The sequence below is a fragment of the Lepidochelys kempii genome, chromosome 1 (genome assembly GCF_965140265.1).
Source record: "Lepidochelys kempii isolate rLepKem1 chromosome 1, rLepKem1.hap2, whole genome shotgun sequence".
Taxonomy (NCBI): domain Eukaryota; kingdom Metazoa; phylum Chordata; order Testudines; family Cheloniidae; genus Lepidochelys; species Lepidochelys kempii.
In genome coordinates, this window is record NC_133256.1 from 290,647,309 (window position 1) to 290,653,479 (window position 6,171).

Below are 6,171 nucleotides of genomic sequence, written 5' to 3' on the forward strand. Positions count from 1 at the left end.
GCTGGCCCCTGCCCCTCGGGGCTCGGGACCTGCTGCCGCCCAGCGCCCCGCCCCTGTGTGGGGGCCCGTCCCTGGGGCGCAGGGGGGCCGGGCGAGGCACCCAGCGAGTCCCTGGGCTGGAGAAGGCAGGCGGGCAGCGCGCTGTGGCTGCAAAACCAAGCCCGTACCCAGCCCTCGGCAAGCCCAAAGGGAGAACAGCTCTAAAGGGCAGGGAGGGGAGAGCTGGCTGCCGCCCTAAAGCATACACGGCTACCCCGGGGATAAAGCCACCAGGCATTGTCACAACCCAGGTGGGTGAGGCAATATCTTTTATTGGACCCATTTCTGTTGGCCACAGACCAGCTGTCAGGCTGCACAGAGCTCTTCTTCGGCTCTGGGAAAGGTACTCCAAGTGTCACAGCTAAGGTCTGAACACCTTTCCCAGGCCTGTGTGGCTTGAAAGCTTGTTTCTCTCACCAACAGAAGTGGGTCCAATAAAAGATATTACCTCACCCACCTTGTCTCTCTAATAGCCTGGGGCTTAGATGGCTACGACAACACTGTGTACAACAAAGGAATTTTAAAGTCGGAAGAGATTTTCAGTGGGACTTGACATAGTCGTGCTTGGGAGATGTGTTGAAACTGGTAGCTGTTTGCCTGCTTGGTGTGCACATCAGAGTGTCTCCAAAGCATGGGCGGCAGGTATCCTGGCCATGGGAGGCTGTGCCTCCCCAAACAGCCTGGGTGGCCCCACCCACATTCCGCCCCCAGAAGGCCCCCTCCTGCAGTTCCTGATGCTCTGCCCTGGCCCAGGCTGGCTGGGGTGGAGCTGGCAAGGTTACCACGTGGACTCGGGGCAGCTGGCACTGAGGCCACGCTGTCTTCCCAGCATTCAGACTGTGCCACCTGGCACTGCAGGGCTGGGGGTGCTGCAACCATTCTACCCGGGGCTGGGAGCACTCCAGCCATGCCACCTGGCTGCCTAGTGCTGGGGGGGCTGCGGTGGGGTGCTCTGGGCTCCTGTGGAGGAGAGGGAGGGTCGGGGCCTCAGGCAGAAGAGGAGGGGCCAGGAGAATGCAGATAATTGAGTATACAAGAACAGACTGTTTGCTGAGGAGAGAACTGAAAAAAATTCAAAGGAAAGCCAGTAATAAATGTACAGAAAGGAAATATAAATAAACAATAAACACCTTCAATAAACCTTTCAATAACCAGCAAGATTGTCTTTGTACATAGCTTGTTGCTCAAGGCTATTCTGGAACTAATATAAATGACCAATTCAGCTGAAGTTGAGGAGCATGAGAGCTAGTGATTGTAGTGATGCTGCACAAAAGCTCATTTTTGACTTCTTGTAAGGGGATCAAGTTGACTGTTGTAATAATACTAATGAAAGCGATCTCCACCTTCCTATCTGGTGCAGTGTTGAACAGTTAGTCATGGTAGTGATGAGGCATTTGATCCACTAATGAGTGGATTTGGAACTCTGTCTCAGCTGGAAATTTAGGGAGACTGCAAATGAAGCTTTAATCTTTTGCACCTACATGCAATAGAGAGGTTGGCTTTTTACAAGCCTGTTCTTCAACAGAGTTATTGAGGTTACTTTATTTAATACTTGTAATATAATATTTTAAAAGTGTTTTCCATAAAGATGTCAATACTTAGCCCTTACATGATACTCTGTATCTTAAATGCTTTATGAATGTGAAGTAATAACAGTATAAAGTAATAAACCTCAGAAATTTAAACCTAAGTAATTCTCTGCCATGTGAAAGATGTTATGATTGTATTATAGATTTAAAAAATAAGAAGGGATAATAGTGAAGGAAAAAAATTCTGACAAATCAAAAGAGCCTTCCTTCTGACAACTCACTATCTAATAGATGTACAAGCTTACGCATGGGTGTAAACCCCTTCCCAGCAGTCACCACTGGCTCTTCTTTCAGGTAGTTGCACAGGTAACAGACTCAGAGGGCCACAGCCCAACTTGGGTTCAGGTGATCCAGTGGCACCAGGGCCAGGAAGGGGGTGTAGTGGGTCAGGTCACCACGAGGAATACCTTCACCTGCATGCCGTGGCGAGAGCCAATGGGCAAGAGCAGGGTCAGCCCTATGGGATGGGAGCCATTGCAGACCGAGTGCTCTTCAATCAACAATCCCTAAAGGCCTCCCATCCCCAGAGACAGGACCTCAGTCTTCATGTCAGCATAGTCCCCACACTTTAAATGATGCTCCGCAGGCCCTGGGAGTTGGGAGCCTGAATCCAGGAAGCCCTGCATGATCCTGAGAAAAGAGTCAGACTACAAGTTGAGGAGAGGAACAAAGTTTCCATGGACTTCGATGGAGAAAATGGTAGGATTTACAAGGAACATTTTTTGGAGGATGTCACAAAGGTAGAGTACAGGAAAGAGTATAGTCAGCCTTCTACTTAGCATTTATGCTTGGGGAACCCCTCTCCATACTGGCTGGGCTGAGGCACAGTGCTAAGCAAAAGTAAATGTTACTCAGCGCAAACGTAAAGTACTTTGTTGTAATGCAGTTTGCTGGTTTTCTTATATAAAGTACTTCAGTGAGCTCTGTGAGTGATTGAATTAACTAATTTTAATTACAAAAAAAAGAGAAAAACCCTTTCAGAGGCCAGAGGATCTTAATTATCCTTTTTTTTTTTAATGTGAGCTGTCTGATTCTATAAAAAATTAGAATGTAGAGACTGCTAGTCAAGAGTACCAGTTTTAAAAACTGATGTCTATGCCCCTGGGTACTCAGGTCTGTCTTGCCACTTAAATGAGCATATCTCTGTGACAAATGGCTCTTTATACCAAGAATCATAGCAATATTCAGGTTACTCCTGATCCCAAGGATCAGTCACCCCAAGTCAATTGCGCTTTGGGTCTCACACGAATAATAATGCTTGCAGCCAATCCTATACTAAGCTATATGAAGATTTATTAAATCGGAAAAGGAAATTAGAGACTTGTATATAAGGTTAAAGCAAGCAAACAGACATATGAATGAGTTACAGTCTTAAGTTAGAAACAGAAAGGAGCATAAACTTTGGCAAGTCAAATGTAAAAGGATAATTAGGCAGGCCAAAAAAGAATGTGAAGAGCAACTAGCAAAAGACACAAAAGCTAATAGCAATTTTTTTAAAAAAGAATCTCAGATGCAGGAAGCCAGTTTGATCGAGATGCTAAATGAGCATTCAAGGAAGCGGAGGCCATTCCAGAGAAGCTAAATGACATCTTTGTATCAGTCTTCACTGCAGAGGATGTCAGGGAGATCCCCAGATTTGTCATCTAAAAAGAGTGGCTCAAGTGTGGGGAACTGTCCCAGATTGAGGTGTCAACAGAAGAGGTTTTGCAAGAAATTAATAAATTAAACAGTAATAAGTCAATAGTACCAGATGGTATTCACCCAAGAGTTCTGAGGGAATTTGAATATGAAATTGCAGAACAACTGACTCTAAAATGTAAGCTATAACTTAAATCAATCTTAAAACCAGATGATTGGAACATAGCTAATGTAATGCTGATTTTTAAAAAGCGGTCAAGGCAATCCTGGCAATTAGAGGCTGGTAAGCTTAACTTCAGTACCAGGCAAATTGATTGAAACTGTAGTAAAGAATAGAATTATCAGATACGTAGATGAACATGATATATTGGAGAAGAGTCAGTATGGCTTTGTAAAGGGAAATCACGCCTTGCCAATCTATTACAATTCTTTGAGGGAGTCAACAAGCACATGAACAAGGGTGATCCAGTGGATATAGTGTTCTTGGACTTTTGTGAAGCCTTTGAAAAGTTCCCTCACCAATGCTCTTAAGCAAACTAAGCAGTCATGGGATAAGAGGGAAGGTCCTCAGCCCTGCTACTGAGTTGCTATATGACCACAGGCAAGCCCTGCCTTTTCTGGATTGTCTATGAAGACTATAATCACCTCAGGACAAGGATTGTTTTTCGCTGTGTCTGTTCAGTGTCCTAACCTTGTTTGGGCCGCTCCCCCCACTGATCACATCAAAAGTGGCGCCTTAGGCATCGACTTCCTGGGTGCTCCGGGGCTGGGGTACCCATGGGGAAAATTTGGTGGGTGCAGAGTACCCACCGGCAGCTCCCTGCCCCGCGCCCAGCCCCACCTCACCTCCGCTCCGCCTCCTCCCCTGAATGCACTACCCTGCTCTGCTTCTCCGCCTTCCTCCCCGCCCCCGGCTTCCCACGAATCAGCTGTTCGGCGGGAAGCTGGGGAGGACTGAGAAGCAGGCCACGGCTTCCCGCTCAGGCTGAGGGTGGCGGAGATGAGCTGGGGCGGGGAGCGATTCCCCTGCACCCCCTCCCCCCCCGGGTTACCTGCTGCGGCGTGGGCGGCCCTCCTCGCAGCCCCGCCCGAGCTCACCTCCGCTCTGCCTCCCTGAGCCTGAGCGGGAAGTCGCCGCTTGCTTCTCAGCCTGCCCCGGCTTCCCGTGTGAACAGCTGATTCGCGGGAAGCTGGGGGGAGGCGGAGAAGCAGAGTGGGGCAGCATGTTCAGGGGAGGAGGTGGAGGCAGAGCGGAGGTGAGGTAAGCTGGGGTTGGGGCAGGGAGCTGTCGGTGGCTGCTGTGCACCCACAAAGTTTTCCCCTTGGGTGCTCCGGGGCTGGAGCACCCGTGGAGTCGGCGCCTAAGGCGCCACTTTTGGCTGGTTAAATTTAGAAGCCCTTTGAGAACCGGTTGTCCCTCGCAGAACAACCGGTTCTAAAAGGGCTTCTAAATTTAACAACTGGTTCTAGCAAACCGGCTCCAGCTCACCACTGGGAGGCAGAGCCCAGGGTCATAACTGCAGTCAGAGATCGGGAATCAGATTACCTGTAGGGAGAAAAGGCAGGAACTATCACAGCAACAACCAAATGCTTTGAGAAACTGCTCCACTGCTGCTGAGCTTAAGAACTGGTCTGCTGACTCTTCCAGCCAATCAGGCAGAATAGGTAATCAGGCAGCCTACTGCAGGTCAGCTGCACTTGTTAGGTTGCCTAGAGACTGGCTTTGCTGCAGACCCTGCTTCCTGACAGGACCACTGTGATGATTTACTCTGACCTTCTGTGTAACACAAGCTATAGAATTTCCCCAAAATAATTCCTAGAGCAGATCTTTTAGAAAAGCATCCAATCTTGATTTAAAAATGGTCAGTGATGGAGAATCCACAACAACACTTGGTTAATTGCTCCACTGGATAATTACTCTCACTGTTAAAAAATTCCATCTTATTTTCAGTCTGACTTTATCTAGCTTCAACTTCCAGCCATTGGACCATGTTACATCTTTCTCTGCTAAACTGAAGAGCCCATTATTAAATATTTGTTCCCTGTACTTATAGACTGTAATGGAGTCACCCCTTAACCTTCTCTTTGTTAAACTAAATAGATATTATTCCTTGTGTCTATCATTGTAAGCAGAGGCGGATTAAAGTTTCCTGGGGACCTGGGCCAGAGCAAGTGGGGGGCCCCCCCACCCCTTCTGCCTTCAGTACCAGCACCCCTGTTCTGCCCCTTCCACGTATGGCCCCACTCACAGCCCCACCCCTTTCTGCCCCTTCCCTGGGGCCCCACCTCTGTTCCACCCATGGTTTCACCCCATTCCGCCCTCTCCCACTACAGCCCCACAACCTGTTTGCTCCTTTCTGCCCCACCCCTCCAGGGCCCCAAGACAGGAGAAATTCTGTCCCATCACCACGTGGCAGGGAGCGAGAGCTCCTTCAGTACTGGGGACACAGCAGGGGTCCAGGCACTGGGGCTTCTCCCGCTTCTGTGGGGGACCAGGGTCGAGGTGCTGGGACTTCTCCCACCCTGTCTGCCCAGTGCTTCTGCTGGAGATGGGGTGCGGGGGCTTCCCCCACCAGGCCCCGCCCACTCGACACTTCTGCCAGGGACAGGGATGGGGGGCTTCCCCCACCCCACCCCACCCAGCCAGCTCAGCACTTCTGCCAGGGAGGGGGATTGGGGCGTGGAGGCTTCCCCTGCCCTACCCCGCCCACCCAGCACTTCTGCCAGGACTCTGGGCTTCTGCAGCCCACGGTGGATTTCTGCTTGGGGTGGGGTGCCCATTTTTCTGGGGCCTCTGGGCACAGGCCCCATCAGCCCATTGGATAATCCGCCACTGATTGTAAGGCAGGTTTTCTAATTCTTTAATCATTCTTGTGGCTCTTCTCTGAACCATCTCCAATTTTTC